The sequence below is a fragment of the Fukomys damarensis genome, unplaced genomic scaffold (assembly GCF_012274545.1).
Source record: "Fukomys damarensis isolate Sample0158 unplaced genomic scaffold, DMR_v1.0_HiC HiC_scaffold_13, whole genome shotgun sequence".
In the NCBI taxonomy this organism is placed as follows: domain Eukaryota; kingdom Metazoa; phylum Chordata; class Mammalia; order Rodentia; family Bathyergidae; genus Fukomys; species Fukomys damarensis.
This window is the reverse complement of record NW_022900925.1, coordinates 27,129,871-27,144,078: the sequence shown is the minus strand read 5'-3', so window position 1 is coordinate 27,144,078 and position 14,208 is coordinate 27,129,871. Positions and strand designations below refer to the sequence as shown.

General features: G+C 45.2%; 1 long non-coding RNA gene and 3 other non-coding genes across 4 annotated transcripts; 1 reads left to right on the top strand and 3 right to left on the bottom strand.

Moving 5' to 3' along the window:
• Positions 1-5,803: 5,803 nt before the first annotated feature.
• On the bottom strand, positions 5,804-6,021 carry LOC117285940. Its single transcript, XR_004517062.1, has one exon. It is a non-coding gene; the product is annotated as a small nucleolar RNA U3 (small nucleolar RNA).
• Positions 6,022-7,740: 1,719 nt separating this feature from the next.
• Positions 7,741-10,519, top strand: LOC117285876. Its single transcript, XR_004516985.1, has 3 exons — positions 7,741-7,778; positions 8,694-8,969; positions 9,521-10,519. It is a non-coding gene; the product is annotated as an uncharacterized LOC117285876 (long non-coding RNA).
• Positions 9,040-9,249, bottom strand: LOC117285943. Its single transcript, XR_004517063.1, has one exon. It is a non-coding gene; the product is annotated as a small nucleolar RNA U3 (small nucleolar RNA).
• A 3,166-nt stretch (positions 10,520-13,685) lies between the features above and the next one.
• LOC117285928 lies at positions 13,686-13,849 on the bottom strand. The gene has a single exon (XR_004517056.1). It is a non-coding gene; the product is annotated as a U1 spliceosomal RNA (small nuclear RNA).
• Positions 13,850-14,208: the final 359 nt, after the last annotated feature.

Below are 14,208 nucleotides of genomic sequence, written 5' to 3'. Positions count from 1 at the left end.
ATGCAGTGGACTCCATCTTCGGGAGTTAATATTCTGGGGGCGGAGGTACAGAGGTCCAGGCCCGCGCTGCCGGGGGTGGCCCGGACAAGGGAGGCTGCTGGGGGCAGTAGCTCGCGCGGAACCAATGGAGGGGTGCACGGGTGCTGGCTGGGTTGGACCTGTGAGAGCGCCGTAGATTCAGAAGGTTGCTGAGGAAGTGGATGTTGGGTAAGCTGGCTGTTCCCCGAGGCCGGCTGGAAAGTGATAGGGGTCCGGGGCTGACCCCGCGGGCTGTTTCCCTGGACCGGGGTAAGTGGGTTGCCCGAGATATCTGTGGCCGAGCGGCATTGTGCCGCCCAGTGGCGGCCACGGCGGCAGCGAGGACAAAGAGAAGGGCGTGGAGTGGGCGTGGCTGGTTGTAAGGCTGGAGCCTGCCGCTGGGGACAGCGGGAGGCAAAATGGCCGGGCTGGCCGCATTGAAAGCATGTTCTACCCCTGTTTTGGCCTTGGAAGGCGACAAGGGCCTTAGTAATCTTGTGCATAAAAGGATCTGCCTCCCGGCAGAGATTAATCATGTCGTGCAGAGTTTTGGCTTTGGAGTTGTGTTTTAAAATCCTTTTTTTTTTTTGAGACAGGCTCTCACTATCTAACCCAAGCTGGCCTCGAATTCATGGTGTTCCTCCTGGCTCAGCTTCCCAAATACTGAGATTACAGGTGTGCACCACCACCCCTGGCTCTAAATCCTGTGTTTTCAGGAGAAACAACCTAAAAATAAGGAGTCTGGTTAATTATCAATGTGCTCCTTGGTCAGTGCTCCTTGATCACCTGTTAAAATCTCTTGTATGATCATGGAAAAGCTGTAGATGTCCGACTTCACTGTAGCTGCCTTCTGAAAGATCACTTCTGGTGCAGCCCAGTTGTACAGCTCCGTGGGGAGGGGAACTTGATGCAGGTCCCTGTGTTCTCCACTGTCCTGGCTATGGAAGGAAGCACACAGGCAGGGATCGTGTCTTAAAGGGACACACAGTACATTGGTGAAATGTTTGCCGTGAAGTCTGGCGAGCTCCTAGAGCTTCCGGAAACAGTGAGACACCGAGGTAACCCACACTGCCTCAGTTCTGTTCCAGTGCCTGCAGTTCCTTACCATTCCTGCCCACCCAGGCCCTGCCCGCCCCTGATCATCCGCCACTCTCTCCCGGTCACTGGCTCCAGTCAAGTCACAGAAGCCATCTCGGTCACTCCTGCATGTCAAGCCCATTACCACCTCAAATCCCTGCACCTTCTGCCAGCATTTGCTGCCCATGGAGCCTAGCACAACTGGCTGCCTCTTGTGACTGAGGTATTCGTTTGAAAGTCACTTCTTCAGGGAGGCCTTACCTGACCACCTACTCTAAAGCAGTCCTGTATTAGGGGCTTCAGAATACCTACTTATCATGTGAATTTCTTTTGATCATTTATTTAGTGCATTATCTATCTCCCTTCCACTTTAGTCATCTCTCTGAGAACAGGCACCTTATCAGTCTGTTGTATCCAAGTTCACACCAGGACCCTGATGCTTGCTGTTCAACAAATCAATGCAAGATGCTCTCAAAACCTTCCTCAAGTCTGGTCTTCTGTAGCAAAACCACCTGGTACTTCTACCCCAGCCCTTCTGAGAACTGACGCTCTCAGTTTAGTACTCTGAGGTTCACTGATTGTCTAAATAACTCATCTTCCCAAACAGATTCTTTGAGCGCTAAATCAACATATCCTCAAATTCTCCTGGGCCAAGAGGAGTCCTTAGGGTGAGGTCAGTGTTGACTTCTGCACTAACTGGCTTGAGAATAGATCATGGGCTTATAGTGGAAGTGCACACCTGTGACCCAAGGTTCTACGGATGATGAGGCATGAGGAGTACAGCTAGAGGTAAGCCTGTACTACTCAGCATGACCCTATCTCACTAAATAAATAAATAGGCTGCAGATATAGCACAGAGATCCCTGGGTTCAATCCCCCCCAAATATTTTTAAAGTGCTTAAAAAGCAAGGGAATTTTTTAAAAGAACTTTTAAGAAAAAACAAGGAAATTGTTAAAAAGTAAGTTATTTTATGGTGTGGCCTAAGAATACATTTTAGAGGATGGGAGGAATTTCTCAGACTGAGAAAATTTCCCTAAATAATTCTTTTCCAGAGCTTTTGATATATAGCAATGAGATACAGAAGCTATGACAGATGAAGGCATGATGGTGCACACCTCTAACCTCACCACTCTGGGAGGCTTCAGAAAGAGAATAGCATGTTTGAGCCCAACCTCAGCAACACAGAGTCTTGGTGAGAAACTGTTTCAAATTTTTAAAATTAAGGCTAGGTGTAGTGGCGCACGCCTGTAATCCCAGCCTGTCATCGGGAGGCTGAGGCAGGAGGACTGCCATGCATTCCAGGCCAACCTGGGCTCCATGGTTAGTTCAAAGCCAACTTGAACTACATAATGAGACACTGACACAAAAAAAAATTTTTTTTAATTAAAAGGGTTGGGAATGTAGAAGGTCTTGATTTCCGTCCTTAGTGCCACACACACACACACACACACACACACACACAAAAGCCATCAATCTGTTACTAAAGTTTTTTTGCTTTGTTCTTTATTTTTGGTACCAGGGATTGAACTCAGGTCCTTGGGCTTGTGAGGCAGGTAGATGGCAGAACCACTGAGCTAAATCCCCGGCCCCTTAAATTTTATTTGAATTGTTGAATAGTTAAGGTGTGACCTTCCACAGTGCAAACAGAATGGATTTATTCTGCATATATTCATGCAAATATTAGTCAATGTTTAAATTTAATATATTTACATACTCATATTACAATAATACATTAAATTAATACAAATTATATTAGTGTCACAGAAAACACAATAGTTGCTTTGCTTGCATTGCTGGGGTTTGAACTCAGGGCCTCACAAATGTTAAATTACCTACCACAGAGCCAGAGAAGGCAACGGAGTGTTTAGAGAATAGGATGTGCTTCTTGGACTTCAAGCAACTTCCCTAAATATATAATGTTTCTCAGGATTCTAATCCTTCCCTTTTATCTCCTGTCTCCCTCATCTCTTCCAATTCTTTCTTCCTTCTCTGTTAAAGCTAGCTGGGGGTGAGGGACTTCTTTTCTGACTGTCGATGAATGACTGTTATTTTTCTGGCCTTCAGCTCTGGTACCATTATAATTACACCTGCCTGCAGGAGAGGACACTACTAGCAAGATCAAGTCCAGCTCTGAAGATTCCATTAAGGAGTGGAAAAGGAAACCCTGCTACATCACTTTAGTACCAAGACGTGGGGTGCTACTCTTCACAATGACATTCAGCAAATTCATGTGCCCAAGTAAACTGTTACCAAAAATAAACGCAAAATTGAAAGCTAGTTTAGATTTTTGGATAATCAACTGCTGTCATCAGCTTTCAAAGGAGGGCACAGTGTCAGGATTAAAAAACACTTGATCACTGACATTTCTGCCTGAAGTTTCATTCTGAGTCAACAAGTCAAGTGAGGACCTACACCTCGCCATACTGGGTGTGTCCCTTCTACCCCTCACTTGACCAGCTGCTAACCTCAGCTCAGTGCAGTTTGCTTCTGGCCTTACCACTTTGTCCTCTTGGCTCCATCCTGTGGCCTCCTAGAGATCACCTTCGCATACACATCCTCAAACCCACCCTGTCCCCAAAGCCCAAAGGGATCTTTTTTACCACCCAGCTCTAGCCAGACCTATAATTCTAACCGACCATCTGGGTAATTTCTCAGCCCTTCTCAAAGCCTGCTTTCTCAGCTACAGAAGGAAAAGTATGGGCTAGGGGTGTACCTCGGAGGCTAGGGCCCAGGGCTTGAGGTTCATTCCTGGGGTAAAGGGGGGGGACATCTCTAAAACTCCATTTCACTCTAGGAATTTAACTTCTGTGAGAGCAAAAGCAGAAGAAAATGTTATGCCTCCCATTCAACAACAGATGTCGCTCCACCACTGACCAATAGCAGTTTGGATTCTGTCAACTTTCCTGAAATCTCGCTGATAGCAACAGCACAAAAAGTACAAACCCTTTAGCTTCCACCTCGCTGGCACAAATAGCCAAAGTGGTCAGCCCTGCTCTGGATCTGAGAGCTGTCTCTTCACTGTGATGCATCCAATCATTCAACAAACACTGACTGAGCACTTATTTGTAGCAAGGCGTTTCTTTGGAGGTTCTATTTCCTGTAGGATACAGCAACTCATACCTGTAATCCCAACCCTTAGGGGGCTGAAGCAGGATGATGGCAATTTTGAGGACAGCCTCAGGCACATGGGAGTGTGACACCAACACGGGCTACATAGCAAGACTCTAGTCCAAAACAAAATAAAATACTTAAATGAGAGGAAAAAGGGGAAAGCAAATAAAAAGAATAAAGGACTATTCATATTAAAATTTGGACCAGGACCAGGGATTTAGCTCAGTAGTTCCCCCGCCTGCCTCACAGGAACAAGGATGCGAGTTCGATCACCGGTACAAAAAAAAATTTTTTTTGGACCAACTATTAAAAAGTCATTCTTTTAAATTACTACCATAAGGCAAAGTTAGCCTTTCTGACTAAGTGATATCCCTTACAGTATTTAGTTGTATACATGCAAACTGCTTCAGCAAAAGGAATACTGTGATACAAATCACAAGCCATAGTCTAACACAACTCAAGTGAATAATACTGCTTATGAATCAGTAACTGAAAAATAATTGTCTTCCTCTAGTCATCACACAGAAAATGAAAAATGGCCTTCTAAGGTTCACATACTTTATAGCTAGGATAAACAAAGCACAGGAGTAGCACAGTGTTCTCTATACTCAGAGCAAAACAAAACAAAAAACAAGCCACACACAAACAATAAAAACCTTGCCGGGCGGTATTGCACAACTGTGCAATGTGCAAGCATGAAGTGTTGAGTATGATCCCCAGTATCAAGAAAAAAAGAAAGGAAAAAAAACCCACACAAGTCTTTTCACTATGTTTATTCATACATTTTAAATTTACAATATGATGACATTCATCATTGGGAATTTTCACCTTTGTGTGACGTATCTTGGTTCTTTTTTTTCCCCATTCCCCTCCCTATTTACAGACTTTGTTTAGGGGCCGGGGATTTAGATCAGTGGTGCGGCCGACTGCTTTGCAAGTGCCCAAGGTCCTCAGTTCAATCCCTGGTTCAAAAAAAAAAAAACTTTCCGTTTTTTCCTCTTCTCATATTTTTTTTCTTTTCTCTTCTTTCCCTTACTCCTCCCACCTCCTCCTCTCTTTTAGACTTTTTTTGTTCCTGACTCACATTATGTACTATACTTTCTGATTATTTACACTTTCTCACACAATAGAAACTACTAGGTATTTACATACACAAGGTTGTCCTATTTGTTTCACTGAAAACTATGCTCTCAATCCTTGTCCATTTAGATATAATTAGTTCCTCGTTCTTCATAGCTGAATAAAATCTATATCTTCCTTCTGCAATCTTCACCTTTATCTTGGGCTGAGTTAATATAATTACTCACTGAAAACACCTAACAAAAAAAATTTCAATAGTGCGTTTCCCCTAGCTGTTACTGACTTCTCAGAGCGCAGATTTTGGAGTAATTTTATCAGTAACTTTTGTTAATTTACTCCTTAAAACTTCTAATGCTCCTGCTGTAAGCATTCACACAAGTTAATTTTAACACAATGTACAATAAAGACTACAACAGGAGACAGAAGTATACTTCACTTACAACAAGATAACCCCTACCTACGAAATGTAAATCAGAACACACAGTGACCTATTCTTTACACCAAATATATAACAGACCCACTCAGACTGCGTTCCTCCCCCCTCGTCCCCTCCGGGAAGAGAACAAGAACGATCATCAACGGCTAGCGGGAGTCGCACCAAAGCGACACCAACAGCCGGCTTCACGCTCAGGAAGAAACGTTACACCTCCTCCTCATGGTTTCTGGTACTCTACACAATCAGAGAAGTTTCTCTAGTCACCAACTATAGAAATGATCCCTGAAAGTATAGCCTTAACCCACACCGCCTCGCCTTTCCTGCCTCCACCACACGCACACACATCGCACCCATGGTGAATTCCTCCTGGGAACGCCACTTCACACACACGCGTGTTCATGTGTCCCCCGAGGAAACCGTTTTCTCCCTCACCAGGTCCCACAAAGTCCTCTGAACGCTCTTCGGCCCTGGCCTTTTCCAAAAGTAATTCACCCTGTCGGTTTAATTAACATACAGTTGCGAAAACAGCCAATCACGAGCCATTTACTTCTAGCCCCGCCCACCAGCTGGGAACGCCACTTCACACACACGCGTGTTCATGTGTCCCCCGAGGAAACCGTTTTCTCCCTCACCAGGTCCCACAAAGTCCTCTGAACGCTCTTCGGCCCTGGCCTTTTCCAAAAGTAATTCACCCTGTCGGTTTAATTAACATACAGTTGCGAAAACAGCCAATCACGAGCCATTTACTTCTAGCCCCGCCCACCAGCCGCTTCTCACGCGTCACGCTCACCGCCAACTATCGCGCCCGCCCCGGCGCTAGGAAACCTCCCCTCCGCGGCAAACCCCGGTTTGGACCCCTGCGCCCGGCAAGGGAGGCCTCTCGCCAGGAGGAAACAAAACGAAAAGTGGACGGTGAGAGCCACCGTACAAAGCCAAAGACTATGGCGTCCGCACCGCGTGCCCTGGGTTCCCACTCCCAGTCAAGGAATTTGCACTCTACGAATGACACGGCTGTGTTTAAACGTACGAGACTATTTTATTTTATTTTATTTTATTTTATCCCCCCGCCTTAAATTGAAAACTTGGCTGGCTTCCCGTTGCTTGGGTTAAAGACGACGCTTTTCTACATCCGTGCGAGGCCCTGCGTGCTGTGGCTCGCGCTCCCCGAGCTCGCAAGGGCTCCCTTCTGCCCCCTGGCCGGTCCACAAGCCGCTCTCTCCAGCGGGGGGAGTCTTCCCTCCACTTAGCTTCCGTTCACCATTCAGGCATCTGTCTGTCCTAGGGCCTCTGTCTCCCTGAACCTTCCCGTCGACCTTCCCGTCGACTGTGTGCCCTATGTCCTCCCTACGCTACAATCTGCCTAATGTATCTCCTTAGGTTCACTGGAGGGTCTACTCACCTGCCCAACAAGAGCAAGCCCAAGTAGAGAAGAGTAGCAGGGAGCAGCGAGGGATTACCCTTTTCCATGGATCCCTCCCGGTAATGTATCTATGCCAGGTCAGGAAAGCACTACACCTAATTACCCTTTGTTCTTTCTGAAGATGTTCCTAGAATGAACAATGGAAGACAGACATACAGTCATCCTTAGAACAAAGTGAATGCATGCTTACTGCCTGCCACGTTAAACAGAATGTCTCCCTCTGCAGCAAAGGACGCATACCCAGGTAGGGTTCATGCTCCCTCAACTCAGGGTTCCTCTACTGTCAAACAACACAGTACATATTCAAAGCTATGTCTCTCTTTACCTGGCTTTGTGGGAACTGGTATAAAAGGAACCAACCACAAAAATGCTGATATCCTACTCCTGTTAGGAGTAATAGTCATTTATTTCTGACTCAGTAATTTGGTGTCTTTTACCAGCATCTATAAATCTGTAGCTGACTTGGCAAGTCAGCCCAAGAGAATGTACTGCTTCTCTCATAATTCTCAACATTCAAAGAGGACCAACATAGCCGGGCATGATGGCACACACCTGTAATCCCAGCACTAGGGAGGCTGATGCAGGAAGACTGCCACAACTTCAAGGCCAGCCTGGGATACATAGCTCACTACAAGGTAAGACACTGTCAAGGGTGCGGGGAAGAATATCAAATTTAGAAGTGAGAATAAAAGCTTGGCCATTGTAGTTCCAAAAGGAGAAACCAAGGCATTACATGGTATATGGCTACAGCAGAAGGAGAAAGTAACTGTAATCTTGAAAGGGAAAGTACTCTTGGTGAGATTGATTACTAGGATTTGGGCAAATCTAATCAAGCAAGTGGGCATAATCTGTCAAAATCATGAGACTCACAGTACATGCATAAAACAGACTCTGGGGTGGCTTTGTAGTTCCTGAACACCATACGTGTGACCAATCAGAAAAGTGCCATCTTCAATTCTTCATTTACATCTGGTGTGAAACCAAGCAAGTCTTTGACAGGACAGTTTAAATCTGGCACCAGGCAAAATGAGTTTTGATAGGACAACTATCCCCAATGTCTTGTTTGCATGAGGGAGAAGCAATTTAGAAATTCTACATACAAAAGACCCCCCTCCATAGTCCTCAAGGACACTGTGAGCCTTTTCACCAGCCTGCTCTCACTCTGCACACTGAACTTCTTTTCCACCTTTAATAAATGCACATCCAGTTCAATCCCCAGTACCCAATAAATAAATGCACATCCTTGATATCTTTTCTGTGTCTTGCCCAATTTTTTGTTCAGGATACCAAGAAGCTACAAAGAATTTCTTAGCTGGCGATTTAGCTCAGCAGCATCACACTGCCTCACAAGCACAAGGTCCTGAGTTCAGTCCCTGCTACAAAAACATAATAATAATAATCTCATCAGGTCCCAAAAGCCCATAACACCAAGATGAGGAAGTAATCCCAAAGCTTTAGTTGCAGGGAAGGAGAAGGAACACAAACTCAGGAATGCCTTTTCTTCATCGGTTCTGTGATGATTATTTCATTCCTTCTTTACTCCTCCTCAGCAGAGATCTTTCCTCATCCTCAGAACTTGGCACAGAAAAACCACCAATTAAAGAAAATCACTGTCTGGACTAATCCACCTCATCATCTCCGGCAAACTCAAAATGGTCGATGCTGCTTGTTTTCAAATCTCAATTTTCCCTGCCATCTGCAGTCAGATTTGTTCCTTAGTCCTCACATAAACCTGTCTGGATGCCACATCTCAACAGCCACTCTCCATGGGGCAGCTTTTTCTACCCAGTGACCAAGGCTTTGGACCTCCTCACTGGACCAATAAGGTATTTACAGAAAAACTAACTGGCAGGAAAAGGGCAGAAAGAAGAAAGCTGAATACACCACTTTCAAGAAACCTCTCAGACAGACTGTGTCCTCTCCCCACTACTCTCCCCAAAGAAAAGAACAATCACCAATGGCGAATGGCAGTTACAGTGAAGTGATACCAAGGGCCCACTTCACAGTCAGAACAAGCTGTGTCTCTTCCTCATGGCTTCCACATTCCCCAAGACAAAACCTTCTCTAGTAACAAACTATACAAAGGGCTGTTAATATTGTGGTCCTAGCTGTACACTCCCCACCTCTAATGAGTCCGTTGTGGTCCTACACTTTGAGTGATAGAGAGGTGGGCTATTAGATTTTGTTTTTGCTTGGGGGAAGAAAGAATACCAGATCTTTTGCCTCTTACATAGTCTATATCTCATAAAATTCTGGTCAAATGACATCATTCAAAACACGTATTTTTTACTTGTAAACCTTCCAAAATTTAAAGTAGGGATTGAGCTCATTAACATAGTGCTTCTTAGCAGCTGGTCATTTGCTTTGTTTTCTGCAGGCTTTTCTCTCCTAACCCTTGAGAGCTGTGATCACTCTACAGACCACAGAGCACTGCCATGTGCTAAGGACAGGTGTTCATCCTGCAGGTCAGCGCATATGACCTCTCACCTGAATAAAGAAATCAGTACAGTTGAGAGACCAGGTATTCTCTGCCATGAGAGACAGAGAGCTGGGCATGGTGTTGCACATCTAGAATCCCACTGTCAAGGGCAGAGATGGGTGGAGAGTCTCTGCAGTCCTGGGCCTGACTCTCCCGATGATGCAGAAGGTTGTGGAAGAATTAGAGACCAAAAGTGTAGAAGCAAAGTTGTACTTTTATTCAGCAAGCATGCAAGAGTACAGTGCTTTCTTCCAGAGAGACAGGAAGGGGTGCCCAAAACGAAGCCACTGTTGAAGGGGGGCTCAAGATGTTGGTTTTATATTAGTCAGGGGCCTATCCTGTCTCTGGGCTGAGGGTGCCCCTACTTGATTGGTTAATTGGTTGACCTGGCTCGTGACTAGGGACAATAGGGAAGGGTCTTTTGGGGGCCTTTTACATCTTGGGGGCCTGTTATATGGAGAGGAGAGGACAGGAACTTACTATGTATCACAGACTGGTCAGGAATTCAAAGTGATCCTCCTGCCTCAGCCTCCCAAGTACTGGGATTACATAAATGTGCCACCAAGCCCAGCTTATATACTACTGCTATGTAACTCATTCTACTGCAAATAGATGTACTTCTCCCTGTTAAACTGTCAGCTCTTTATGTGTTTTTTTTTTTTCTTTCTTTGGTGATGAGGTCTTGCTGTGTTCCTTGAGATAGTGTCAAACTCTTGGATTCACGTGATCCTCGTACCTCAGCCTCCCAAGTAGCTGGGACTCCTGGCACACACCACCTTGCTTAGATTGTGATCCCCTTAAAAGCAAGAACTAGGCTGGTGTGATGGTGGACACCTGGAATCCCAGTACTTGGGAGGTTGAAGCAAGAGGATCACCTCAAGTTTGAGGTTAGTCTGGGCCACACAGTGAGTTCAAGGCTGGACTACACAGCAAGACCCTTTCTCAAAAAAATAAATAAAAAACTAAAAAAAATAATAAGAATCAGGCTGGGAATGGTAAATTCAACACTTTGGACAATTGAGGCAGAAGGACTGCACCTTCAGATCCTCCCTGGGCAACTTAGCGAGACTTTTTTTTTTTTGGTACCAGGGATCAAACTCAGGACCTTGCACTTGTGAGGCAGTCAGTGGAACTACTAAGCTAAATCCCCGGCTCTGAGATTCTTTTTAAAATCAAAAGTAAAGAGGTCTCGAGACATAGCTCAGAGTACAAAGGCCCTGGATTCAACCCTAAGTGCTGAAGAAAAAAAACAAGATCCACATTATATTTATCTTTATATCGCCAGCATCAAGCCTGGCACAGCTGATGACCAGTAAATGCTGAGTAACCTAACAATGAGTCAATGAATGTATTATTCCTCCCTTCCCACAGTCTGGTGACTGACTCGACTTCTCAAAACTAGATTTCCCCAACTTGTTCCACAAAGTGACCTCCCTGTAAGGGAGTGAGATCCCTGTCAGTGCGGTTCCTGGCCTCCTCTTGTCCATCCTTGATTTCAAAACGTACCTGTGCATCCCAGATCTCTCTTCTGAGGTGCTGACTCAGATGTTCAGCCTCTTTCTGGCATTGTGCTTAGCCAAATCATAGGTATCTTACACTCAGTTGTCTAAACTGACTTCCATCAGCTTCTTGCCTACCTTATTCCTCTCCCAGGAAATGACACCATTTTCAACCTAATTATTCAAAACAAAAATCTCTTGAGTTACTTTTTCTTTTTTTTGTGGTACCGGGATTGAACTCAGGACCTTGCGCTTTCAAGGCAGGCATGGCACCACTGAGCTAAATCCCTGGCCCCCCCTTTTTACTTTATTCTTTTCTCTCCCCTCTACCCTATCACATCTCCTCCTCTAGCCTGAGAAACTATTTCAAATGGAAATCTCTTCACACTTATCATACAGCAAGAAATGTGTGTGTGTATGTGTGTGTATTGTAATCACCAGCCACAGATACACTAGTCTCCAGAAAGACTGAGGTGTGATTAGAGGGTTGGGACTTTTAAAACCTCCCCTCACCATTGACTTTCAGGGAGAGAAGGCTGGGCTGGAGATTGAATTCAATCATCAATGGCCAATGACTGAACCAATTATGCTGATGTAATAAAACCTCCATAAGAACATCTAAACAGGTAGGCAAGGTGGCACATGCCTACAATCACAGTTGGATCACAAGTTCAAAGCCTGCCTGGGCAACTCAGCAAGGCTCTGTCTCAACACTTTTTTAAAAAAGGGCTAGGGATACATAAGGTATGATTATAAAATACAGTGATTGGCTAAATATAGACACATTTGCCCTTAATCTCCCTCAAAATACTCCCCCTTGCTTAAACGTATTTGTCCCATTGTTCTTGCCATTTTCTAAAGCCCTTCTGGAAGTCCTTTCTTTTATGTGTCCTTAGTTGCAGCTATTGTGGCTGCCCAGAAGTCCTAAATAAATTCAAAGCATTTACTTTCATGGTTATTTTTACTTTGGGGAAGAGCCAGAAGTTTCCACAGTCCCAGATCCAGTGAACATCTGAGAGGGTTGGAGGACACACCATACTGTTTCATTTGTTTGCTTGTTTTTGGTATCAGGGATCAAACTCGAGACCTTGTGCTTGTGAAGTAGGCAGCGGAAACACTGAGCTAAATCCCCGGCCCTTACACCATGCTGTTTCTGTGACCCTGCCTTTCAGTTGAATTCACTGTTGTTTTTTTGTTTTTTTGTTTTTGTTTTTTTTGGTACCAGGGATAGAACTCAGGACCTTGCACTTGTGAGGCAGGCAGCGGAACCAGTGAGCTAAATTCCCAGCCCCCAGAATTCACTATGTTGATCACATCCCGTAAGACCAAAAAAAAGGATTTTCACAACTGCTTCAGAGGGTAGAAAGAACAATGGGATAAGTGTGTTTGAAGAGAAGAGCAGTATTTTGAGGTGCATTCGTGGTAATGTTTTTATGTGTAATTTATTATATTATTATTACTATTGCGGGGGTTGAGACAGGGTCTCACTATGTAGTTGAGACTGACCTGGAACTCACTTTGTAGCCCAGGCTGGTCTCGAACTCACAGCGACCCTCCTGCCTCAGCCTTCCGAGTGCTGGGATTACAGGTGTGCGCCACTACGCCTGGCTGTAATTTTTAAAATTTAAATAATGGACACTTTTTTTAAATCAGATCTATAGTTTAGTGGTAAAGCATTTACCTAGTAATCCCATTACAACCAGAACAAACCAAACACCTAAGCAAATGGGATTTGGGGAGCTTCTGATCTGCTATCAAAGAGCTGAGAGGATGGCATGCTTGGAAAGAGAAGTCTGTAAACCTCACCCACCTCCACGTCTAGCTTTACGTATCTATTCCATCTGACTTCCTGAGTTTTCTTTTTACTAAACTAGTAATGGTAAGTGGTTCCTTGAGTTCTGTGTCATTCTAGTGGATTATCCAATCTGAGGAAGACCATGGGAACCCAATTTAGCCAACAGCAATGTGGGTAGAAGTGGGTATCCCACTTGTAGCTGACATCTGCAATGAAGGAAGTCTTGTGAAACTGAATCCTCAACCTACAAAGCCCAGGATAATTCAGGAATTAACGCCAGAATCTAATAGAACTGTTCAGCATCCAAATTGTAGTCAGAATCAGTGTAGAACATGCAACATCGTGTAAAATATGCAACATTTGTGTTGGGGGCTGGTGGGATAATCTTAAACCCATCATCATCTCTCTTCTCCACTAAAAGCTGCAATGCAGACAATGTATGTGTATGCAGTGAAATGATAATCCTGTTGCACGCCCGATAAAATCCGTATTTGTCATAGAAGACTCTACAGAAGTTCGAAGACCCATAAAGCAATTAAAAGCAAAGAAAACAGTTAATACTTTAAAATTTAAACCTCACTTAACCCACAATATTACAATAAAAATTACTATGTACAATTTAAAAAGCCCCATTTAAAGAAAACACGCTTGAAAACACAAGTTTAGACTATTAACCCCGAAATAAACCCAAAATCTTTCAAAAAGTATTCACAAGCTCTGAGAAGAGAACAAAATCTAATCAAAACTTCTGTTTTTATACAATCAAAGACAGGGGAGAGCGCGAACGCAGTCCCCCACTACCACAAATTATGCAGTCGAGTTTCCCACATTTGGGGAAATCGCAGGGGTCAGCACATCCGGAGTGCAATGGATAAGCCTCGCCCTGGGAAAACCACCTTCGTGATCATGGTATCTCCCCTGCCAGGTAAGTATGAGTTGGTTCGCCCGCACGCCACCTCACCCTCCTCTCACACTCATCACTTACTCAGGGTCACTCACACGCCCGCGCCTTGCCGCCCTCCTTTCCCAACCTCACGCTTCCCACCCACACCCCTCACACTCCTTTCTCGGGGGACCCACCCGGGGGAACTCGGCGGCGCCGGCAACAACGCACGGGAACCGGCAACCACCGCGTCTCATCTACATGGCCCCGCCCCCAGGTGACGTCCACCGCGGCGTCACGGCTTCTCCCCGCGCTTCCCTTCCGGAGGACCGGATCCCACCGCGGGGGCCGCCGAAGCCAACTGTGCTCCTTTCTTAGCGCGGGTCTCAGCCGCGCCCTGGTGGCGCTG